Source organism: Lactuca virosa, chromosome 4, assembly GCF_052849685.1.
Source record: "Lactuca virosa cultivar CGN04683 chromosome 4, Lactuca_virosa_CGN04683_v6, whole genome shotgun sequence".
Classification (NCBI taxonomy): domain Eukaryota; kingdom Viridiplantae; phylum Streptophyta; class Magnoliopsida; order Asterales; family Asteraceae; genus Lactuca; species Lactuca virosa.
Window position 1 is genome coordinate 322,001,416 of NC_136429.1, and position 26,900 is coordinate 322,028,315.

The following is a 26,900-nucleotide window of genomic DNA, read 5'->3' on the forward strand; positions in this document are numbered from 1 at the left end:
TAAAATCTTCTTGGTCTTTCTGATGTAGAAAATCAAAACAAAATGAAAAACAAGACAATGTTACCAGACTAACGAAACAAAGAGCATCGACATGGAGACATAAGTCATTGATATATCAAAGCAACTCAGATAATGAAGGATATTCTGAATCATTCAACAATATGTTGAAATTGAAGCATGTCGAACGTTGAATAATGAACAGTAACTTCTAATTCATTTAGCGAAGTGTCGACTCCTCATTATTTCATGACGAATATTCATTTGGAACAGCAGTTGCATCAAGCCTTCCGAGTCTAGACAAGATCCTAAGAAAAGTGTTTTCATCTAGAGGTTGAGTAGAGATATCAGCAAGTTGATATGTTGTTTTCACAAAGTGAGCTTCTATGTTTCCATCCTCGACATGATTCTTGATGAAAATATTGAAGTGCGATATGTTTGGTCTTCGAATGTTGCACTCGATTATCACATATTCGAATGTCACTTTTTGAATCGCAATATAAGGGTATATTTTTCATGTTGATTGCGTAGTCACAAAGCTGACTTTGAATCCAAATGATCTGAGAAGTGCACGCTGCAGCAACAACATATTCTGCTTCTTCTGTGGAAATTAAAACACAGGTTTGTTTCTTCAATTGCCAGCTCACAAGCTTCCCGTCCAGTAATTGATATCCTCCAGTAGTGTTTTTTCTGTCGAGTTGGCATCCACCCAGGTCTGCATCGGAAAATGCTTGAATGAAGAAACCAGTCTTCGAAGGGTACCACAAACCCAACGAAACTGTCCCTTTGAGATAATGAAAGATATTCTTCACAACAGTTAGATGAGGTTCCCTGGGATTTGACTGATACCTAGGTAGGCTGGATTGAAATCTAAAGGTGCATCTTTTAACATATCATCCGGTTCGGAACCTTTACCTACATTGGTCACATTATCAGGCATATCATGAAAAACATCAGTTTGTATGTTCGAATCATTAGGTAAAATTTCAGTTTGCTCCCCCTCGACAATAGGATTGGACTGGGGATGCTCACCCTCGACAGTTGTATTCAAAATATGACTCTCCCCCTCGACATCAGTACTCGAATTTTCATGCTCCCCCTCAACATTAGTAGTCGAATTCAAGTGTTCCCCTTCCACTTGATCACCGTGTAACACAAGATGACTATCGACATGGCATTGAGCATTAGAGGTTGAATTAGAATCATCATTTTCTTTAGTTAATGTCGAATCATCAGAATGTTTCGGAGCTTCAGGAATCTGATTATCCTTAGCATGAATCTCTGCATCTATGGCCCTGTCAAGAATACCAAAAATTAAGTCATAATCAAAATCGAAAGAATTATTAATTTATGATTCAATATATGTTTCTGAAATGATAGGCTTTTGATCAAATAGCTTTTCGACTTGTTTAACATGAATGTCACAAAAAGTTAGATTGAAAGTTTCTTCAATCTTCCTGGTTCGCTTATTCAACACTCTATATGCCACATAATTATGTGAATATCCTAAGAATATCCCTTTATCAGCTTTGGATTGAAATTTCGAAAGGTTATCTTTGAGATTGATTATGAAGCACCTGCAACCAAAAACATGGAAAAATTTCACATTCGGTTTTTGATTATTGATAATCTCATATCGAGTGATGTTAAAACGTCGATGAATGAAAGATCTATTTTGAGTGAAACATGCTATCGATACGGCTTCTGCCCAGAGATATTGAGGTAGATTCGCATAGGTGAGCATAGTCCTCGCTGCTTTGCAAAGAGATCGATTTCTCCTTTCGACAACACCATTTTGTTGTGGTGTATAAGGAGACGAAAAATTATGCGAAATCCCTAGGCCAGTTAGAAATAAATCCAGAACTTTATTCTTGAATTCAAAGCCATTATCACTTTTCATCTTTCCAACTTTCTTCCTCAAATCGAGTTCAATGTGCTTTATGAAGCCGATAATTACTTGTGCTGTTTCAGACTTCTGTTGAAAAAAGAAACCCCAAGTGACCCTGGAAAAATAATTGACAATGACCAAGATGTACCTCTTCTTGTTGAGAGTTTCAACAGTCGAAGGTCCACAAAGATCAATGTGAAGAAGTTCCAATGGTTCAATGATCTTCGAATCAATAGTAACTGGATGGGCCTGTCGATGTTGCTTGCCCTGTTCACATGTTGCACATAATGAATCGTTATCAAATTTTAAAACAGGTACACCTCGAACAAGATCATTTACCACCAATTTGTTCAAATTTTTGAAATTCCGATGAGACAATCTTCGATGCCACAACCAGGTTAGATCAGACGATGCCTTCGAAAGTAGACACACAGAGGGAACACCAACAATCAGCTAGATATCGAGAGGGAACATATCTCCTTTTCTTTTCGACTTAAGCAACACTTCTTTGGTTTCTTTATTCGAAATGACACTTCCTTCTTCATCGAAGACTACTTGATTGCTAGTGCCCAAAACAAGTTGTGAGACACTTATCAAGTTATGCTTAAGACCTTCGACATATGCCACTCAAATAACCTTGAACATTTCATTCATTACTTTGCCATATCCTTTAACTTTGCATTTATTGTTATTCCCAAACTTCACCATACCAGCATTTTCCAGGCTTCGATAATCTTGCAAATTTTCCTTCATACCAGTCATGTGACGTGAGCAACCACTATCAATGTACCAATGTTCATCGTATTGCTCGTCACATAAAACCTACAATCAATGGAAAAATTTAGGTCCCCAAGGGTTTTTGGGTCCTTGGTGATTAGATTGAAAGGCATTATGAAATGAAGATCTGAAGACCCAATTACGAACTTTAGATTTCAAACTATCGATTAAGTCAACTTCCAAAAACTTAGGTATCGAAATGAAATCATTCAATCATTTAGATTTGATACTGATTTTCCCTTTACCATCGACAGTTCGTTGTGACTCAACTTTCACGTTGGGAATAGCTTTCCACTTTTGAATAGAGGGATTTGATTCCCTTGAAGAAGAACTACCGGTTTGAGACTCATTTAAGTAGTTTTCATAAGCATACCGAATTTCTTCTTGAGAAAACTTCCCATATTGATAAGGCTTTCCTTTGCCTTCGAGCCAGTGATTAATATTCTGCACATCAGATTTACCTTTGGAAAACGAAGCTCTAACTTTTTGCTTTGAAATAGGGTTGGAAAAGTGAGGTTGTTTTGGTTTGAAGGGCTCATTTCTCTTCCCATGGACTTCCAGCTTATCGAAGTGTCGTTTTGGAAATGTCGATTGTGCATGTGGTTGGTAACGATTTTGAAAAAGTTTATTATAATCGATACTTGTTCAATTAAAAACTTGTTGTGTATTTGAAAATCTTCTTTGATTTTGAACTTGAGGAAAAAATCTTTGTTTATTTTGTGGAAAACCATTTTTTTGAAAATGATTTTGTGAAAACCTTGCATTTTGTTGATTAGGAACAAAAGTCCTTTGTTGTTGGTTTTTAACAAAATTATCATTTCTTGGTTTTTGAACATTCGGTTTTTGACTTGACTTTTGAAACTTGGAATGACATTCTGATAAATGATTTTGTTTTTGAGCAGGTTTGTTCTGAACAAAAGACTTATTTTGAGAAGAAGTCTTAACTTGTTCGGTCGCTTTCTGTTCAGATGATTTTGTTAACAAAACTTTTTGTTTCTTACGAGACTCGACATTTTGCCAATAAACCTTTTTCGTTGCTTTAGACATCGAAATTCCTTATTCTTTTGAAATCTTTTGAATTTGTTCATAAAAGATTTGAGCTTTTGTGGTTTGTGTTTGAGAAATTGATTTATTTGAAGGTTTGTCATCATTTACTTTTTCTTTCTTAACCCCCAAACTCTTTTTGGTTTTTGCCTTTGAAAAATGGATGAGTTTTTGTTAAGATTGTTGTCGACAGTGCTTTGGTTTGAGAAAAATCCTTCTTTCGTTGCTTCTTTGTTATCTTCATCAACAATTTTGTTGATTTCAGGTTTCACTTTTTTTCCGTTTCCTGAGGTAACAAAGACTTTATTTGGAAACACCACATCATTAGTGCATTTGAAATTTGGATAAACAATAGAGTTTGATTCGAGATAATGAGGACCTTTTTCCTTTATCACCTTGTCAAATTTCTTTGTTTCCTCATACACTTGATCAACAACAACTCTTGGAATAGTTGTTTCACTCGGAACATCTTTGTTATCATCACTATCGGTTTAACTATCTTCGACAGTCACATGATCATAGTCACTAACTTTCGATGTTGAGGGTTGGTCAGGGTTAACTTTAACCAAAGAATCATCACAAACTTCTTTGCCCTTAGCCATCGAAGTGACATTAATGACAGATAATTGATAACAATCAACAACTTCCTCCTCCTCTTTTTCACTGATATTGTCAGAATCGTCTTCGATATTAGCAAAATTGTTTTGAGAGTCAGATGTCGAATGCTTAGTATTTTGCAAAAGTTGTATTTGTTAGTTTTTGGTCAAGGTCTTATTCACAATATTAACCTATTCATTTTCATCTAAACATTCATTTATCTTAACAATAACATATGCATATGAGTCATTCGGGACCTTGTCAAACTCAGTAATCTTTTTCTCACAGTCATAGGTAGTCAAATCTATCTTTTCCCTTTCGAAAGTCAAGAAAGGTAAAAGTTTCCTATGCTGTTCTTTGCTTATGTCCGATGAATGATGTAAATCAATAAACTTAGCATAAAGTCTCCTCGCTGAATTACAATATATGTTTCTTTGTTTAAGCAGAACACAATTGTCTATTCTCAAACCATCCCTATCACAAATAACATTTTTAAGCTCTAATTCTAAATGATCTACTCTACTGCGCTTCGACTCCAATATTTTCTGAGATTCTAGTAGAAAAGATTTTGATTTTTCAGCGTCACTACTAATAGAAATAAGCATGTCATTAAAGCAAGATATAGTATTATCGAAGTCAGACAAAATAGCATCGTATGAACTAAAAGGAATTTCAAAGGATTCAAGAAGAGCACGTACCTTAGAAGTCATTGGAGACTTGTCGGCACCAGTAGTAATGAAGCATTTTCCAGTCACCTTCTCTTATGCGTGAGGTTTCGCATTTCCTCATCATCTATACTAAATGACTATATTTGGTATGTTCCATCCCCTTCTCCATTCCCTCTAACAACCAAAGACATCTCTTTCGTCTTAGCTCTTATCTCTTCTAATCTCTCAGTATAATATGCATCATCCTTCACTCTTTCTTTCTTTTCTTCTCTCTTCCTCAACATGCAGTCAGATTCCATATGGTTCGCACCATTACAGTAATGGCAATCGAAACCAGAGTCACCTTTCAATTTCTTCTCTGGCTTCACAACCTCAGGCTTGTTATCTTTTATCTCCACCTTCGTCTTCTCTCTCATACCCTTCGTATTTGATGAGTTTCCCTTCAAATCACCTTTTCCTATGAACTTCGAATTAAATGGCTTCTTGAAAAATTTCTTCATTTTATTGTTTGAGTAGAAAGCCACCGCTTCGTCATCATAATTAACAATCAAACCTTCATCTTCTGACACATCATTCTCAACTGACTCAACTTCAGTTTCTGTACTTGTCACCTTCGACACCAAAGCTAAAGGACCACCCAAACTCATTTTTTTCTTCAGCTATTTCGTTGATCTCGATTTCATGAGCCTTCAAAAACATTGTAGAGATCACCAAGAGAAAAGTTGTCAAAACTTTGTTGGGTCTTAATCATCAGACTGATATTACGCCACTCTTTACGAAGCCCCATCAGAAAAGTCAAGTTAAATTCAAGAGTAGTACGATTGACTCCATATCGACTGCATTTGAAGATTAATTAATTCAGACGATCATAGAAGAGTTCAATATTCTCACCTTCTTTCTGTTTGAATTCTCCTAATTCAAGCAGACACTGCTTAACAGAACTTTTCTTTGTCTTCTCGCTCCCTTGATACTTATCTTTCAAATTATCCCAAATCTCTTTAGCCGTTTTGCATCCACGAACATAGTTATACACCATCGGTGGAAGAGCTCCACGTAGTTCACGCATACAACGTTTGTCATTTGATTTGTATTTGTCAGTTTGAGTACCTACATCAGAAGTTGATCCAACATTTCCGATTTCATCATGCATTGAAGTACGAAAGTTTCCACTCTTAACACATCACCATAGATCTTCATCGATCCCAGTCAAATAATCTTCCATCTTATCAGTCCATTGATAATAGTACTCAGGAATCAACATAGGAATTTTGGTTGAAGAACCGAGGAGATGAGAAAATCCAGTCATCTTGTTCATGTTGAAGTTCGCCATTAACGTACGGACAGAATTGATGAAAAGCTTCAGAAAGAAGAATTTACGGAGTAAATCTTCCAGAAATCAGTCACCGAACACATGATTTGTCAAACTAAAATTAGAATCGAATCAATACATATGAACATAAAAGATTTTCTGACTCAAAAGTGCGGAATATTTTGAATCTAAAATAAGATTCAAAAACTTTTGAAACCTTGAGAAAATCAGAAATCCACTGTAGGAATCCTGCTCTGATACCAAATGTAGTTCGTATTAATTGAGTAAATGAAACGAAATCAGTGTTCGAATTGAATCTAGAACACAAGAGTAAATATAATCTGGATGGCTCAATTAAACTTTTGAAGGTTACAAGAGTGAATAGAGTAAGAACACGAAATGCCCAAAAGTTACTCTGTAACATCCGGGAATTTGGATATATCTATTTAACCCTTCTTCTTCTTCAAGTTGTCAAGATTAGCCCTTAAATGAAAGTTATGGTAAATGAGTACGCTGGGCGTACTGAAGAGTACGCTGCGCGTACTCATGCGCTTAAGTTGGACGCGGAATACTCACGGTACGCTGGGCGTAGTGGGCCCAGACTCAAACCCTAAATGAGACTTGTGCACTATATAAGGAATGCTATGGCCTTATCCTCAGCCACCATTTCACATAGAGAAACCCTAAGAGAGCATTATCTTCGTTCTAAAGCATGTGTGTGAGTGTTTTGAGCTAGAAGTGCCTTTGTGTGTTAGTGAACAAGAAGGGGAGGTGCTTGTGGAAGCTAGGGTTTGGAGTTCAAGCTTGGATCTGAGTTCTTCAGAGGGAGGAGCTTCACTTAGAGGCAAAAAGCTCAGAACTTTCCTCTTTATTTTGGTTTTTGTGTTTCATGGTCCATTTTCTAGGGTTTTGTCCCAAGATGGAGACTTTTTGGTGTAAATTGTCTCCCTAAGCCTTGATCTGACCCATTTCAGTTTAGGATGTGTTGTGGATCTATAAAAATCCAAACTTTGTTGTGGTTATGGGGTTATGCATGAGTTTTGGTCTTAATGAGAAAAGGGGATGAAAGGTTGGAGTGAGTTGTAACCTTTTCAGCCATGCAAAGGCCTAAACGTCTCGACTTTATGGTTTAGGAGACTGAGGAATGTCGAGATCTGAAATATGAACTGTTGTCTTAATCTATTCAGACCAAAAATATAGAAAGGATGAGTCTGGGACTTACGTTGGGCGTAAGTCTCAGAACGCGCAGCGTAATGGGTTGAGGTCCCCGATCTGTTCCATGCGCGTTTGGGTACGCTGAGCGTACCAAGGGGGTACGCCCCGCGTAACTCCTTCTGGGGGTTTTTTGGGCTAAGCATTGTGTTGGGCCTTGAGTGTTGGGCCTGGAGTTTGGACTTCATGCAATAGAGGCCTGGACTAGAGAAGCGTATATATGTGCCTTGGGCCCTTGGTTTGGGCTTGCCTTTTTGTTTGGGAATTGGGCCGTGTGAGGGCCCATTTATTATTGGGCCTTGGTGGGCCCAATGGGTTTAGGGCATTGATGGGCTGGTAGGTGGTCTATCTTTAGACCTAATAAGTAAGGGGTTGGACCTAGTTCCTAATTGAGATAATTGTGGGTTTGGCACAGAGATAGAGGTCGGTGCGTATCAACAGCGTCTATAGGAGCTGTTCATCATCCGAGGTGAGTCTTCTCACTATACATTACCTAGAGTGGTATCTATGTGTAGACCGGAGGGTCTTGTGTGCTATGTGTATATATGAGATTTTGTATGATGTGATATATGCATGTTATGTGTTGTATAGACCGGAGCGGAGGGTCCAACGATGCAGACCGGACCGAAGGGTCCAACGATATAGACCGGACCGAAGGGTCCAACGATACAGACCGGACCGAAGGGTCCAACGAGCTATGACCGGACCAGAGGGTCCAACGAGCTACGGGACTGGAGGGTCCCGCTGAGACACATGGACCAGAGGGTCGTACGGTAGCCTCGAGTGGCGTATGTGTTTTATGTGGTATTTTTGGGAACTCACTAAGCATTTATGCTTACCGTGTTATGTGATATGTGTTTCAGGTACCAGCGAGGATCGCGGGAAGGCGACGTCATGATTTGTACACACTGGCAGAGGATGATGTTTTTGACATTCTGGGATATTTTTATTGTGATGACAGTTGATGCATATGAGATTTTGAGAATATTATATGAGCTTTATTATGTTTGAAAAATGAAAAATTGTTTTAAAAATTGCGTCGTTACAAGTTGGTATCAGAGCCTTGGATTAAGGGATTCGGATGCACCTTCGGCCATATCTGAACTCAAACTGAGGATTTGAGAAAAAAATTTTATAAAATAAATAATTTTTCTAAAAGAGTAAAAGATTTTTGAGAAAATCAGAACGGAGCCATGTGTACGATCAGCCAGCGCCCGAACGGTGATTTCCTAAAATACCCTTACATTATGTGTTATGAGATGTTATGTGATATGATATGCATGCTAGAGTAGGCTAGGTATTCATATCTAGGACTAGAGTGGCCTGATTTGTGATGCCTTACCCTAGGAGATTACTGCTACTATGAGTTACTTCGAGAGTGAGTAAGTAGCAGCGAAGAGCTTATGAGTGGTCTACTGGAGGGTAGCCTGTGCTCAGCGAGATATAGGGTACTTGTGATCTGAGAACCTAGGAAGAGCCTAGGAAAGGGTGACCCTAGTCAGATGAGTACGCTGACAGAGTAGAGCATTTCGCAGAGTAGCGAACACGCGTGACATGATTGGTGATCGAGAAGGTTGAACAGCTACTTAGGAACTCGGGGATGGTCCGTGCAGAAAGTATGGGTAGATGTGGCAGGTAGTATGGGCCCGTACTACTGAAAGCAGAGGACCCATACTCGATACAGGGAACATTCCGGAGGTTTTAAGTAGCAGATCGAGAGGTGATTTCATGGTTCGAGTGCCATGATTTGCAGCAGATCGAGAGGTGATTTCATGGTTCGAGTACCATGATTTCTAGCAGATCGAGAGGTGATTTCATGGTTCGTGTACCATGATTCATAGCAGATTGAGAAGAGAGAACATGGTTCGAGTACCATGATTCATAGTGGATTGAGAAGAGATAACATGGTTCGGGTACCATGATTCATAGCAGATCGAGAGGTGGCCACATGGTTCGAGTACCATGACCCGTGGCGGATAGTGTTACTGGTTCTACCAGTTATTCCGTTGTGATTGTCTAGACTGAGATCAAATGTGAAAAAATATGGGGCTAAAGGGCCATGATGAACGAGTTTTAGTGGAGCATCCCTTAAAAGGGAAATCGAGTTAGCTCCGAGGGATTGTTGGTGAGATGCCAGTTGGAGTCGCAAGACTCAGGGATGAGTAGGGATGGTGCGTTATGGGAGAATACGGTCTGTGCTGAGCGACCGGCCGATGGTGGAGATGTCATTTTCTGTGACCTGAGCGGTGCTATTTCTGTTCCTGTGGGAAACAGGAGAGGTATTGAGATTTTCGGTTTCCAAGGTTGGGGGCGAGCCCTTTGGGGTAGCTTTGGTTACGATCTTTCATCAGAGTATTTGGGCAGTATGTCTGCCGAAAGGTAATGTTAGAGCATGAGCAGGTTGTCAGTGGGGACTAAGATGGTTAAGGACAAGGATACACCCTATTTGAGCATAGTAGGACATGTATTAGCTGCAGCGGCAGACGATCAAGAAGAGGATATTGGGGCGGTGGCTCTTATTGTCTATGATGAGTATCGAGTGTGGTAATGAGGACTCCACTCTTATTACAACCCACATGATGGAAAATTGGTTGAAGAGTCGAGGATGGGGAATATGTTAGTTCATTATTTTCAGACTGAGAGTCAGGGTTACAACTGGACAGTTGAGATGTTCGGTAGTGGGATGGTACATGATTCTGAATGACTAGAGGTAGTCATGATGAGAAGTTTCTGAGGATTTCATCGGAGATTCGGGGTATTTGGAATTGCTTGACCTCCATCGGGGAGATCATCGAGCATTGCGTATCACCTTCCAAGAGTAGGTGCGATGTTATTGGTAAAAACAGTCTGTGGGTTAGATTGTTGGCGAACCAATTGGTGATGGTTCGAACCCTGAGTGGGGGAGAACCGGGTACTTTTGAGGAGATCAGAGATTTATTCAAGAGCGGTTAGAGAACTGGATAGAGATGGCCTGCGGTGCGGATTCCTGAGACCAGGGTTATTGGTGGTCAAGGAGAGGTGCAGAGTGAGATAGTGCATGTGGTACGTGTTTGAGAAAGGATGAGTGTCTCCACAGCAAGTGGCCGTTGTTCGGAGACCTTGTGGTGATTAGGAATCCTTCAAGGTTAAAATGGTGAATTCGAGGTGGTTGGCTTGTGAGGTTAGTTCGGTGGTCGAGAAATTCTGGTTCAGAGTATGGGCTATTATATGCAGTATGGGAAAGGAAGAAGTTGATTGGGCAACCAACTTCGGGTTCTGGGTCGTTGGCAATTTCTTCGTTTTTTAATTTGGGAGATGGAGTATTCCAGGGATACAAGTGTTGGATATAGTGTCTAAGTCCATAACTATATTTGGTATGTACTTGACCCGACCCGGCATGGTCCATTTGGGTTGCACTTCACCCGAACAATTTATGGATAATCTTTTAAGAATAGTATAAGTTATGATTTATTAATATATTATAAGTTCTAATATATTAATATAAAATCATATTATTTAATTAGTATTGATCTATAATTAATCTAGGATTAATTTAGAGATCAAAAGTATGACTAATTAAATATGGGCTCTTGTATTTATATAGTGTGGGCTAATGCTTATTTGGAATGGGATAGGCTTGCATGGAAAGTCCATGGATACTCCATGGAGCTTTAACCCATGGATCTCATGGAAATGAAAAGACATGGGTATTAGGGTTTACATGGATGTTACCCTAATCCACCACACTATATAAAGGAGGCTTTGGTTCTTGAAATGACACTAGTTGTGGTGAGTAAAGTAAGAGGGTCGATTTCAAGAAAGGTGATTACTATTCTCTCAAAATTCCAAGTTTGTGGTGATTTGTGATTTCCATTTGAGGCATCCACACTATTGGTGCTAGGCTCTAAAACTCCAAGAAATCAACTACAACTACAAGGTAAGTAATTCTACTAGCTTTATTTGATTCAAGTTCCCCATGCCATGCTAGATAGGATAAGAACCTTGGAAAAATAATTATTTGCATGTATCTTAGTCAAACATAGATCCAAGGTTTCTAGGGTTGCATGTACACCATAGGAGTGTTAGAATGCTCAAAACCCATCAACAAGTGGCACGAGAGAAAGACCGGTTGCGAGATTCTGAGGAAGCAATGCGGTATATGAATATGATGCCATGAGTATGAGATTAGCGGTAGAGTCAAGACACTGCGAGGCGTTGTGATAGTATTCTGGGGTATCCGAGTTTAGTGTCCTAAATCTCGGATTATTTTGAGTTTTGAGTTTGAGATGACGAGTGGTGTATCGAGTGTCTATGGTTCCGGTGGGGGCCCTTCAGCTAATTGACATCAAATGGATTTATTTGAGAATGTGAATTGCAGCGAGAAAAAGAGGTTTTGTCACGACGGTGGTCGTCCGAAGTAGTGATGCTTAGCCTGGAGGGGTGTATGTGTACCTATTGGTGTTGGGCCGCAGAGCATGAGTTAATGATCGCAGTGTGGTGTCAACCTGAGGATGAGATTGTGAAGTGGTAAGAGTAAGTGCGGTGATACTGCGGGGAGCTGCAGTTTCAATGAGTCAGTGAGAGGTTGTGGTGATGCTACGGCGAGCCATAGTACTCACTATTTAGTGAGAGGTTGTGGTAATGCTACGGGGAGCCGTAGTACTCACTATTCAGTGAGAGGTTGTGGTGATGCTATGGGGAGCCGTAGTACTCACTATTCAGTGAGAGGTTGTGGTGATGCTACGGGGAGCCGTAGTACTCACTATTCGGTGAGAGGTTGTGGTGATGCTACGGGGAGCCGTAGTACTCACTATTCGGTGAGAGGTTGTGGTGATGCTACGGGGAGCCGTAGTATTCACTATCCAGTGAGAGGTTGTTGTGGTGCTGCGGGGAGCCGTAGTACTCACTATTCAGTGAGAGGTTGTGGTCATGCCACGGGGAGCCGTAGTACTCACTATTCAGTGAGAGGTTGTGGTGATGCTACGGGGAGCCGTAGCACTCACTATTCGGTGAGAGGTTGTTGTGATGGTACGGGGAGCCGTAGTATTCACTATCCAGTGAGAGGTTGTTGTGGTGCTGAGGGGAGCCGTAGTACTCATTATTCAATGAGAGGTCGTTGTGATACTGCGGGGAGCCATAGTACTCACTAGTCAGAGAGAGGTTGTTATGATAAAGTACCCCTTTGATCAGAGCATGACGCAGAAGAGTTTTAGTCTTGGGGTGGCCCTAATATATGAGTTTTGGGAGCCTGGTGGTCGAACTAGGGGCGAGACCGGGGTCTCCTCAATGATCGGGAATCATTATATATTAAGTGAGGTATGCATGGGTGGAGGGGAATGAGTTATGAGATGAGTGCTTCGTTGGGACGAGTGGTTCCAACTCTGGGTCCGACCAAACTCTCGTGTTGAGTTTGGCCCTGATGGTGCATCGGATTGAAGAGATGAGATTCTGGAATCGGAGGTGGGTTCCATGTGAGGGTTATTGTTTGTCATCCGATGTCTTTAACCTGTTTAGGTCAGTGCCTCGGTTCAGGAGGTACTGCGTGATGCACAGAACTAATGAGCAGTAAACGACAGAGTTCAGGGGTGAGCCGATCTTCAGTAGGGTTGTAAGGTTCGCTTGAGGAAAGCGAACTGCGTGACTTGGGTGTCACTAAGGGTAGAGATAGTTACTATAAAGGGGGAAATCGGTGAGAACTTATGGTTCGGAATGGGTGAACTTGAGGTTCATCTATTGGGTTTATAGAGGTCAGAGGATATTTTCAGGCAAGCATGATCACTTTCTGGTGCCCGAGATTAGAGTTTGGGTTTCATTCTCTCTGATGAATCCTGACGATGGATCTTACACTAAGCCCTGGAGAAAGGAGGAGATTATGACCTTTCTGTTCCTTTTGGGGTTGCGATCGGGATCGATCAGGGAATCAGAGTTGGTAGAGTGTTATTAGAGTATGTTAGTCGGTGGACGATTAACAGGGTGATGTCTCGAGGGTGGTCGGGCAAGGAGGTAGACCGCAAGAGTTTTCAAGTTCTGAAGGTTCAGATTGAGTGCCGCAGCGGCAGTTGGGTCTGCCCCTTTCGGGTCAGGAGTCCTTGGTGGGATCCAGTATCTTTGGAAGTGATTGTCGTTTGGTTTGAAGACCTTCGGTGGTGCTTCTCAGTTAGTTGGGTTCGATCCATGTTGTAAGGAGCGATTTCGAGGACGAAATCTAATTCAAGTGGGGGAGAATTGTAACATCCGGGAATTTGGATATATCTATTTAACCCTTCTTCTTCTTCAAGTTGTTAAGATTAGCCCTTAAATGAAAGTCATGGTAAATGAGTACGTTCGGCGTACTGAAGAGTACGCTGCGTGTACTCATGCGCTTAAGTTGGACGCGGAATACTCACGGTACGCTGGGCGTACCTTGAACTACGATGGGCGTAGTGGGCCCAGAATCAAACCCTAAATGAAACTTGTACACTATATACGGAATGCTATGGCCTTATCCTCAGCCACCATTTCACATAGAGAAACCCTAAGAGAGCATTATCTTCGTTCTAAAGCATGTGTGTGAGTGTTTTGAGCTAGAAGTGCCTTTGTGTGTTTGTAAAGAAGAAGGGGAGGTGCTTGTGGAAGCTAGGGTTTGGAGTTCAAGCTTGGATCTAAGTTCTTCAGAGGGAGGAGCTTCACTTAGAGGTAAAAAGCTCATAACTTTCCTCTTTATTTTGGTTTTGTGTTTCATGGTCCATTTTCTAGGGTTTTGTCCCAAGATGGAGACTTTTTGGTGTAAATGGTCTCCCTAAGCCTTGATCTGACCCATTTCAGTTTTGGATGTGTTGTGGATCTATAAAAATCCAAACTTGGTCGTGGTTATGGGGTTATGCATGAGTTTTGGTCTTAATGAGAAAAGGGGATGAAAGGTTTGAGTGAGTTGTAACCTTTTCAGCCATGCAAAGGCCTAAAGGTCTCGACTTTATGGTTTAGGAGACTGAGGAATGTCGAGATCTGAAATATGAACTGTTGTCTTAATCTATTCAGAACAAAAATATAGAAAGGATGAGTCTGGGACTTACGCTGGGCGTAAGTCTCAGAACGCGCAGTGTAATGGGTTGAGGTCCCCGATCTGTTCCATGCGCGTTTGGGTACGCTGAGCGTACCAAGGGGGTACGCCCCGCGTAACTCCTTCTGGGGGTTTTTTGGGCTAAGCATTGTGTTGGGCCTTGAGTGTTGGGCCTGGAGTTTGGACTTCATGCAATAGAGTCCTGGACTAGAGAAGCGTATATATGTGCCTTGGGCCCTTGGTTTGGGCTTGCCTTTTTGTTTGGGAATTGGGCCGTGTGAGGGCCCATTTATTATTGGGTCTTGGTGCAATGGGTTTAGGGCATTGATGGGCTGGTAGGTGGTCTATCTTTAGACCTAATAAGTAAGGGGTTGGACCTAGTTCCTAATTGAGATAATTGTGGGTTTGGCACAGAGATAGAGGCTGGTGCGTATCAACAGCGTCTATAGGAGCTGTTCATCATCCGAGGTGAGTCTTCTCACTATACATTACCTAGAGTGGTATCTATGTGTAGCCCGGAGGGTCTTGTGTGTTATGTGTATATATGAGATTTTGTATGATGTGATATATGCATGTTATGTGTTGTATAGACCGGACCGGAGGGTCCAACGATACAGACCGGACCGAAGGGTCCAACGATATAGACCGGACCGAAGGGTCCAACGATACAGACCGGACCGAAGGGTCCAACGAGCTATGACCGGACCAGAGGGTCCAACGAGCTACGGGACTGGAGGGTCCCGCTGAGACACATCGACCAGAGGGTCGTACGGTAGCCTCGAGTGGCGTATGTGTTGTATGTGGTATTTTGGGGAACTCACGAAGAATTTATGCTTACCGTGTTATGTGATATGTGTTTCAGGTACCAACGAGGATCGCGGGAAGGCGCCGTCATGATTTGTACACACTGGCAGAGGATGATGTTTTTGAGATTTTGGGATATGTTTTATTATGATGACAGTTGATACATATGAGATTTTGAGAATATTATATGAGCTTTATTATGTTTGAAAAATGAAAAATTGTTTTAAAAATTACGTCGTTACATACTCTATCTCTAGAACTTATCCCTATTTATGGGAATTATAGAAGTTAACAAAAAATACACAAGGGCTAAATCTAATAAGCTTCGACATACAAAAGTGCCCCTATGAAATACATACAATGAAAGCTGAAATACAGACTTCAACACTAAGACAGACTCATGACACTTCGACACCTCACAACTCAATTCGACCTCAACATGGTGCTAACCTTAGTTGTTGCGTTTGACCTAAAGGGTTAAGTTGATAGTTTTAGTTGAACGGGTGCTTAGAATTTTATTAAGTGTTCTTATCGCGGGTCAGAGTATATATAAAACTCTTATAGCTTATTGTTGGTGAGTTTGTAGTATTATTAATTTTTATTTCGTACTCCAAGACTTCCAAGTACGGATGAGGGCCAGACAGGAAGCGTCGGAGGGCAGGATCATTTTAGCATATAATTGTTCTCAAATCCAACAACCCAAGCGGCCCTTCAAACCAGTTACCTCTCCTGTAAATAGTCAAAAAGTAGGGTAATTAATAATAGTACTTTTAGTAGGAGCTTGTTGCTGTAGTTGTATTCCTCTTTCGAATATACGAGTTCTCTATAGCTAATTTAGTTATGATACCAATCTGTCACACCCCCGGTCGAGGTGGCAAGATATTTCCATATTTATACATATTTTTGGGCAATATTTTAATACATTTTTATTAATATTTTGGTTAAGTGCAAAGATATATGATACTTATGAGATTAAGTTGTATTTTGCATCCAATAAGAACACTCTTGAAATATAAGGGCCAGTATTGAAAAGAGTTGGAACTTTGGAGGATGGAAGCTTAAAAGGAGTAATAATCCAGTGAAAAACCCAAATCACGACGTGGCCCTCAACATCATGACGTGGAGTGAGTATTCCAGAAGATAAGTACGCGGGAAGTTAGAATCCTTTCTCGATAAGGATTTGTACCCAAGTCACGACGTGAAACCCCTGTTCAAGTCGTGAATCAGTATATCCTCAAAAATATAAATTATGCTTTATTCTTATGATTTGAGGAGGCTTGAAAGGTTTTCAGAGAGATTTCTGGAGGAGAATTATTCAGAGAAACCAAAATTAAAGCATTCTAGGAAGGAGATTAGCTTGAAGATCAAGAGATTGAAGAACACATTCTTACATTGGTTTGGTATACTTTGATCATGTCAATTTCAATTGGATTGTGTTTGTGTTTTCAGCCATGAGTAGCTGAATTTAGCTGCTTTCGTTTAGCTAGATGAAGCTTTAACTCTATGGTTTAGTATATTAAATTATGGATTTTAATAGTTGGTTTTGAGCTTGTGTTTGATTATCTTTACCTAGCATGTTCATATTTGATACTTTGATTGCTTGAATCCAGGTTCTGTGTAGCTTATTGAGCATTAAATTATATGAACTTGTTACCTAGTAGTTTAGTGACTATTAAATTGATAGAGCTAGGATCGTCAAATCTTAGATAAGTGATAAAATTAACTAATTTAGCTGTGCTGGAGAACATAAATTATGACCATAATTGTGTTTATTTAGATCAATCTTACATAGCTTATATATATATATATATATATATATATATATATATCCTGTAACTGATTATGTGTTTGCTAGTGTATGACCATGCATAGTTTAACATGAATTAGTGAAAATATTAGTAAATTTGGATTTGAATAGCTAATAACATAATATTTTATAACCAACAATAATAATCCATAATTAGTAGCTAACCATTGAGGAAAAGTGGATTCAAAATAAACGAAGGTGTTTTTAGTAATTGATTGAAATCGTTTGTTAAGAGTTTAAGTTTGTCTGGAATTGCAAAATCAGATAAAAACCAATTTAACTTTTGCTTATTTTTCGGTTAATTTTTAGTAATTAAATTAGATAATTAATTTTGTTCCCTGTGTTCGATTCCCGACTATTAGTGCTATATTATTTGCGAGAAGGTACACTGCCTTAAATCGTAATAGTTAGTTAGATAGTTGGTAAAACTAATAGGTGTAGTAATATTATGTTCATCAAGCTTTGTCGTCATTGCCGGGGAACGACTATTTTGTTTTAGATTTAATTGTTTTAGGTTAATCGATCCTTTTTGTGGGGTGTAACATGCGAAAAGTTAATTTTTAGCATTAGTTTTTTCTGAATTACTGAACTCACGACGTGAGCTCTTAAAGCTCATGACATGAACTCAGCTATTTTACGTTTTTTTCGTTTTTGCTGTTTGTTTAGTTTTTCTTCCTCAACACGAGGTGGTAACATTACCATGTCGTGGTTAACGATCAGTAGGACTTTTTAATTACTTTTTGTTCATTTTTATGTTTTTATTTTTGCTTTTGTTGCAGTAGTACATGACCCGTGGATCAAACACACCTCTGACACCACCACTTGAAGATCCAGAGTCATCTTTTCATAAAAAGAAGGACCAGAACGTAGGAGAAGCAAACAAACCAAAGAAATCACCATTCAAGGATCTAAAATCGGTTTTTGGTAAAAAGAAAGGAAAGGGTGTAGGAGAATCAAGCAACCCCCCGAAAGACAAAGGAACTTTTTACGGCATAGAGAACACTCCTAATAAAAAGGAAACTGTAACGAAATAGACAAAAGTAGTGAAACCGAAAGCGAGAGAAACGCCTTCTTTCCTTGCTTTTCTTGTGAAATCCTCTTGGATTCAACTTAGAATCAACTTAGAATCTTCAAGTGTTCATCATTCTTCAAGCTAGTTGGGCCGTAAACTCAAGAACACAAGCTGTTCTTGGGCCGTGAACACCCAGATGGGCCGTGAACTCAAGATCTTCAAGATCTTTGGGCCGTGAACCCCTTTTTAGCCTTCCATTTTCGATTCTAACACTTCTTGTGTAAGTATTCCTTACACCATAGATTGTTTCCTTTACACTTTTGAGGTTAGATTCACTAAATGTATACATATATATGTCTTAATATGCTAAATAGGACTCGTTCGTGCTTTGGGACTTCACTCGTGAAACTTATCATCCTATAACGAATCTTCAATTGAATCACCCACATAAGGTGAGTTCATACCCCTACATTTTTATAATTTTTAACTATTTTAAGGGGGGAATACCAGTCGAACACAATTAAAATTGTGCTAATATCTAAAATGCTTTTAAATGTTTTTTAAAGTTTCTAAATTGTTGTAATTATCAAAATATACATATTTATATATGTGTAAATTATATAATTTGGATTCAAAAGATTTAGAATATATCATTTGACCTCATTTTCTGTTCTTTGTTTGGTTGTGGGCTTGGGGTAAAGTTATATAATCGAAGGTCTAATCAATCACAATTATATAAATATTACATTTATATAAATATAGATGGGTTTTCAAACTGTTTTGTACTATTTGGTACAAACAGTGAACTTCATGGAATAACAGTATTATCGATTCTTACCAACAGTTAAACTATAATAGGTATAGTTTAGAGAACTCATTCAATGGTTTTAAATTTCATAGCACATAACAGAAAATAAATAGAGTACTTAACGGAAAACGAGTAGAAAACAGTCTTTAGAAAACATCAATCAGAAAACAACCATATAAACTATATCTTATATAGTTTATGAAACTGGCCCACATAGTATTTATTACCTAGTAACTTGTCAATATTATATACATAATCATCAATATAGCATTTGTGAGGCAACCTTCATGTACTTTTATAAGTACCCCCAAGTCCTAAAATTATAACCAGAGTCTCCTGGAGGGAGAGCGCGACACTTGTGTATAGATCTATACGGGACTGACAATCCCGCACCAGAGCTGCTTGCAACAGCTAGGTCGGCAGACCTGTGGTGACAAATGTCCTACCGATTGCGACGCCTAAAGAACGTCATGTTCAGGCGATCCTCGGTCACCAAGTATGGTTATGATAACTCACATTTTTATATTGAATAAAATGATTAGTGTATGAATAAGTAAAACTTCACATAGTTTTATCTTTATAAAACTATAACACAGTATTTTAAAAGTATAAATACGGAATAATATTTTCGTATTGGAAAACGCCTTTTCTTTATGGTTTTATGTAAACTATAACGCAGTATACCACTTAAGAACACATAATCTTTCACTCTTTCGCTTACCGTATAATACATCAGAATATATAGGATTTTCTAGGGAAAAACGTGTTTACTTTATCAAATAACGAGAAAATGGATTTGAGTTATAAATATGCTTATGAACTCACCAGCTTAAATGTTGATCCTCTTATTCAAAATAACTTGTATTCTCAGGAATCCAGTAGACAGGTACACTCCCGGAGCTTTTGAGAAGACAGCCTAGTACCGTGTTGCGTCTTTTGTCTTTTACTATATCTACTTTTGATGTTGAACATCTAGTGTTTGAGCACTCATGTAAAAACTTATACATTATTAATGCAATGGTTGTTGTACTTTGATTACTATAATGCATGTGTTGTGATACTTGACATGACGTCCTCCGCCCCCGAACGTTTCCGCCGTTCCAGTTTAGGGTGTGACATCTAGTTTCCGGAAAAGACCATGAAGATGCATACAAGAGCCTTGATGAAGTCAATGACATAGCCGACTATTTTAAAATTCCAAATGTTCCTTGAGAGATCGTCTTCTTATGAATGTTTCCGGTTACTTTTAGAGAAGCGGCTAAAGACTGGTTGAAGTCACTTCCTCCAGGGACAATCACCACTTGGGCACAGATGCATGAAGAATTTCTTCAACACTTTTTCCACCATCTAAAGTTTCTAAGCTCAAGAAGGCCATAGCAAACTTTGAGCAACATGTGGGGGAGTCCTTATACGAATCTTGGGAGAGATACAAAGGGTTAATCAGAAATTGTCCCCAAAATGATAACAAGAGGTTTCGATCTTCTATGATGGGGTGAATGTCACGACGAGGCAACTTCTTGATTCGCAAGGACCTTTAACTAAGAAACATCTCGCTGAAATTAAGGAGTTAATTGAAGAATTTTCTAAGCATTCGCGTGAGTATCACAATCCTCGAAATGATGGATCAAAAGGAATTAGGAGTGGCACTTCGGAGGACATGGCGGCTGTTTTGGCTATGTTGAATAATATGGATCAAAGAATAACGAAGATGGATCAATCCATTCATGCTATACGTGTCGGTTGTGAAAAATGCAATGGTCCACATTTGAAAAAAGATTGCCACTTGGACGAAAATAGGAATAAAAAAGCTCAAGTATGCTACTCAAGTTGAGACCACTATGATGAAGATTAGAGAAAGCCGAAGAAAGAATGGTTGCCATAAGATGAATAAAAAAATAAAAAAGACGATAAATATATGCAAACATGCCGAGGCTTCTACCAAAAAGAGCAACCATAACCTGAAAGGAAAGCTGATTTTGAGTCCATGCTTACTAGATTTATGGAGGCTTCGGAAAAACGTCATGATGAAACCGATGCAGCAATAAGAGACCAGCAAGCTCTAATGAGAGATCAACAATCTTTACTTAGAAATCATCAAGCATCAATCCAAAACATTGAAGCTTAATTTTGTCAATTAACTACATTGGTTAATGAACGATTATCACCATAAATTCCTAATAAAAAACCACAACCGCATGTCATGCCCATCGACATGGACGAAGACACTATTTCTGAGTTCTTAGCAGCTTTAGAAGAATAGTCAAAGCAGTCCAAACCATAGCCAAAGAAGTCGAAAATCAAAACCAAAACTGTTACTGAATCACCATCTTCATGATGTGGAGATTCAGTCTCCATAACGTGGCCTAGGTCTGAATAGAAAAATTCATCGTGTGTTCAAGTTTTTTGTCCTCTGCTACCGTTTCCTTCTCGATCAAAAATTCACCCACTGGAGCAAGTGTCCAAAACAGTGAAGCTCAAATTGTTCAATTAACTACATTGGTTAATGAGCGATTATCTCCACAAATTCGTGATAAAAGCCGCAACCGCATGTCATGGCAATCGACACTGAAGAATATACTATTTCTGAATTCCTAGAAGCCCTAGAAGAAGAGCCAAATCAGCCCGAACCACAACAAAAGAAGTCAAAAGTTGAAGAAAAAATTCTTGTTGAAACCTTGACATCACGACGTGGAGATTCAATCTCCACGGTGTGGGCACTTACTGAAAAGAAAAATCATTCTTACGCTCAAGCTTTTCCTCTTCCGCTACTGTTTCCTTCTCGAGCAAAAATTCATCCACTGGAGCAAGAACATCTGAAGTGTATGAATCAAGTTAAGGATATTCCTATTAATACTCCTTTTATTGAATCCTTGGCACAAGTGCCCGAATATGCAAAGTTTCTTCAAGACTTACTCGACACTCGCCAACAACTAGAGAAGACTTCCAATTTTGTCCTTAGTGAGTAGAGTTTCACAGTGATTATGGGATAAATACAAAAAAAGATGGGAGATCATGAACGCCTTACACTTCCATGTGAATTTGGAAATAACATGAAGACCTACGCTTTAGCCGATTCTGGAGCAAGCATTAATTTGATGCCTTATTCGTTCTACCAAAAGCTCAACTTCCAAATTTGAAGGCTACTCAAATGACAATTCATATGTGTAACACCCGGTTTTAAAAAGTACTTCGGTTGCGGGTTTGGAGGCCCAGGGTATAAGCGATTCGGTCTTTTATGGGATCTCGGGTTTATCTGGAAGGTTTTAGGATTGGGAGTGTGGCTAGGAGTGTAGGGCTTCCCGCCACCTTTTCATGGATATCAAGTTCGTCGGAAACGGACTTAGAATGAAGGAGTTATGGCATTTTCAAGTTATTGTCAATTTTAGCCCCTAATGGAGTTTTGTGACAAGGCAGCCCACGCATGCAAGGAATGCATGTGTGTCTTTAGCTGGGTACGCCTAGCGTAAGTTGGGTTACGCCCAGCATATAAGGATTTATGGTCGCGGGTGCGGAGAGGCGTACGGCTACCGTACGAGAAGTACGCCCAACGTACGCTCAGAGTCCCTAAACCCTAATTTTTAGGGTTGGCTCACTATTTAAAGCACCTTAAGTCCGAGGGGGTGCGCCTCCCTTTCATTCTCTGAGCCTTAAACCCTAATTTCTAGTGGTAGCTTCATCCAAGAGTGTTGTGAGCTTGGCGGGTGCATTTTGGGTGGTTTGTGGTGCATTTCAAGAAGTTGGAACTTGTTGCAAAGATGGGAATTAAGGAGGAGCTTGTGGATCTGGCATTTGGGACTCATTCTCAGCTTGGTGAAGGCATAAAGCTTTGATCTTGATCTTTCATCCCTTAGATCTATCATTGTGAGTTTTAGTTCATTTTGGTCCCAAGGATGGAACTTTATGGTTGAAATCTGATTCTTAGCCTTTGAGTTGCCACTCTCAATGTTAGATGAGTCCCTAAGATAGAAAGTTTCCATCTTGGAGGTCTTTATGGGTTCATGCATGAGTTAAGACCATTTCCATGGAAGTCGTTTATCATTTTTGGAGTTTGAGCTTATGTGGGTCATGCAAAGCCATCAAGTACGCAACTTTATGGTTTTAGACGTTGAGGAGGACTTGGATCTGTGATTGTAGCTTCTGGATCTGAGTATTAAGCACTTAATGGGAGAATGACTTAAAAGGGGAGTACGCTGAGCGTACATGCAGGTACGCCCAGCGTACACACCATTTGGCTAGTACGCTTAGCGTACAAGGGAGTACGCCACGCATACTCATCAGTATTGGGCTTGGAGTGATTTGGGCCTCGGGTTGGGCCAGACAGTGGACTTTTGGCCTGTGGGCCTTAGTGGACTATCAGAAGTCAGATGTTTTGGGCCAGGAATATGTTTGGGCTTAAGGTAAGGCCCATTATAGGGGTTGGGCCCAATTTGGCAAATTAGGCCATTAGTGGGCCACTAGTCGGCTTGGAAAGCCTACCTAGTGTTGGGCTTTTGTTTTGGGTTTGGGCCTAAGTTTGGATCGTACTGGGCCAGGGGTAGAATGGTCATTTTACCCCCATGCATGGATTAAGGATTATGATATGGGACCCAATTGCTAATTGGGTATATTGATTGGTAGTGACAGCTCTGGAAGCTGGCGGGGCAGCAGCTAAGGAATTCATGCGGGAAGCTTCTGCAGTCCGAGGTGAGTCTTCTCACCATACCAATGGGTCTAAGGCACCAAGGCCGGCCCATTTTATGATAGTCGGTATACTTGTTGTGTAGAGGTGTGTGACTTGAATATGTGATAATATGCGGTAGAGATAGCCTTTGTGGCTAATGGTAGAGGTAGCCTTTATGGCTAACGGTAGAGATAGCCTTTGGGGCTAACGGTAGAGATAGCCTTTGGGGCTAATGGTAGAGATAGCCTTTGGGGCTGACGGTAGAGATAGCCTTTGTAGCTAATGGTAGAGATAGCTTGATAGCTAATTGATATGTGATATGTGGTAGAGGTAGCTTTTAGAAGCTATGGGATATGTGATATGTGGTAGAGGCAGCTTTTGTAGCTAATTGATCTGTATTATGTGGTAGAGGTAGCTTTTATAGCTAATTGGTATGTGGTATGCGGTAGAGATAGGTTTTATGGCTAATATGATATGTGTTATGTGGATTATGTGTGGGGTATGCTCTGGGGGACTCACTAAGCTTTGTGCTTACGGTTTACAGTTTTGATTTCAGGTATCAACATTTTGCAAAAGAAGAGCTCGGATTGATTGCGTTGCACGCACCTATGATTTCCGCAATGAATGATTTTGGGATGAACTCTGATAAATGCTTTACTTAACGATGATTTGAAATGTTCGAAATAAATGGTATTAATGTTTTAGCTGTATTCAAAATGAAAATTTTATCCTTGATTTTTGGGTCGTTACAATATGGCAAATCGTTCAGTGACTCATCCTCGAGGCATAGTTGAGGACATTTTGGTAAAAATTGGAAAATTTATTTTTCCAATAGACTTTGTAGTACTTGACATGAAAGATGATAAAAATGTCCCAATTATCCTTCGACGTCCTTTGCTCAATACCGCACGAGCCTTGGTACATATTCGCGAGTCAAAACTCACATTGCGAGTGGGAGATGAAGAAATGACTTTTGGAGTGGAAGACAGATTCAAGAATGATTGTGCTCAAAATAAAGTATTCAATATAGATGAAGAAAACGAGCTTGAAGAGTTGGAGAAATTAATAGAAGAAGAAATTCAAGCAATTAAAGAAGTCAAGCGTACAAAGCCTATATCATCGATTCCAATGGTTTTTGAAGTCTTTGCTTAAAAAACTCCAACTTGTTTAGTTAGCGAGGAGAGTGAAGAAAGTTTGGTGTCAAGTCGTGAAGAAGAAGAAGAAGTTACCCAAGTCTTGAAACCACCAACTTTTTACAAGGAGAATTTTGAAGCTAAGGAAGTACAAAGAGAAGAAATAGAAGGTCCTAAACTTGTTATGAATAAAGGAGTTAAACAAAAGCTCGAAGAAGGTGTTTCCAAATTGAAAAAGTAAAACTCTAAGAAGGCCTACTTAAGAAGATTGCAAGCATACAAGAAAAGATGGAGGGAACAGAAGGTGCAGTTGGTGATTGAAACTCCGAACAATTCAACGTAGGGTGGCATAGAGTCCGGCTCATAAATCTAGCAAAAAGAAGCGCTTCTCTAGAGGCAACCCGAGCTCGGTTTGCATTTTTCTTTTTGTTTTTTCATATTTTTAATATTTGCATTTCTATTTCAGTTTTAGAATAAATAATCATCATAGTCATATTACTTTTTAGAAAATGGTAAAATTCAAGTGTGGGGTCTGTATCGTAAAAAGTATTATTACACAACATTTTTAGAACAAATACTAATGATTTTTATAAAATAAAATAAAAGAAGGAAAAGGCCAATGGACTATATGGATTATGCAATTTAGCCCAATAACTAACTAGCCAAAAAATTTGGCCCAACCCAGATTCACTACGTGAGCTTAGGCCCACGACGTGAATTAGTCAAAGTTACGGAGAATGAAAAGACTGCCCCCCCCCCCCCACATTTCGATTTCGATTGTTTTTTTGTTTTTTTGCTTCTATATTAGGTCATTCCATTCCAAGGTATGCGTTATAAGATCATTAATCTTTCATTTGCTCCAATTTTTATTCATTTAGATGTTAGGGTTTGTGTTAAAGCCTAAATGTCGAAATTGCTTCAATCCTATGTGATTTAATTGCTGCATGTTATTTGGAAGTGCTTAGAATCGAGTCTTAAACAAATCCCAAACTTAGATTTAAGTTCAACTGACCCTAAGAATTATCAATTGCAGTTCACATTTCGAACCAAAGTCACGGTCAATTTTAAAGAACAGACAACTGACCTGACATACAACCGGCCCTTGCATTCCGATTGGGTGGCGTTTATCGTGAATGTATCCTTCGTGAATTTGCTTCGAATATGGGGTTATATACCGAAGAAGAAACACAATCACCTCATTTTATTCTATTTATACAAGGTTGTGCTCGGGACTTTACATCGGGATTGATTGATGTCCAGTTCTGGAGAAGCATTTCCAATCACCAGTATAATTCACGTGATGTTTGTGAAGGAGAGATTCGGTCTCCTATTTACCGGTTCTTACATCGTCCGATCACTTTCTCTATTAACCATAAACATCATGGTGACAAGGTGACTTTACAAAATTTGTTCTATCTTTGGATCATCATCACGCCAGGAGTTTTCTGTGACCTTCATACATGGTTGAAAGTTTTTTAGGGACGAAGGCGGCAAGTTCTCGGCCTGGTAGTCCCATTACTGGTGGACATTTGGTCACTTGCCTAGCTTGCTCATATGGGATTTTGACTCCTAACTTTAATAGGAATCTGACACATTTTAAAGACTCTGACATAAATATTCAATTTTTGAGTCTTATGCGAGTTGTGGTGAACACTGGCGGGGGATATGTCGTACCCCTGGAAGATGATGACGAACCACATGGTCAACAAGGGGGACAACCAAGCCAAAGGGGAAGGCGAAATGTTAGAGCTCGCGGGGAAAAAGACCAACAACAACAACCACCTCAATCATTTGAGGGTGGGGTACCAACCGACCCATTCCAAAGTCGGGTTGGTACTTATTTGGACAATCTCCGTGGGGGTGTTAATTATCACAATCAAGCTATCGATGTTCTATTTACACACCGTAATGTAGAGCAACCGCCGACCATGACGCCTCAATACCCATACATTTCGACATGGGAGGAGTTGTGGATGAGGCAAGGAGATAGAGCTGGGACTAGTGGAGCACAAGAGGACTACGATGATTATTGATTCTATCCTTTTATTACTTTTTATTTTGTTTTTGTGTGTTTTGTTCTAATTTTTATGTTTTTATTTTGTTTGTTTAAAACTTGTAACCAAACTACGTTATGGATGTTTTTCTTATTTCCACAATTCGTTTGCT

General features: G+C 39.6%; 1 non-coding gene across 1 annotated transcript; it reads right to left on the reverse strand.

Moving 5' to 3' along the window:
* Positions 1-20,299: 20,299 nt before the first annotated feature.
* LOC145110522 (small nucleolar RNA R71) lies at positions 20,300-20,406 on the reverse strand. The gene has a single exon (XR_013709900.1). It is a non-coding gene; the product is annotated as a small nucleolar RNA R71 (small nucleolar RNA).
* Between the last annotated feature and the right edge of the window lie 6,494 nt (positions 20,407-26,900).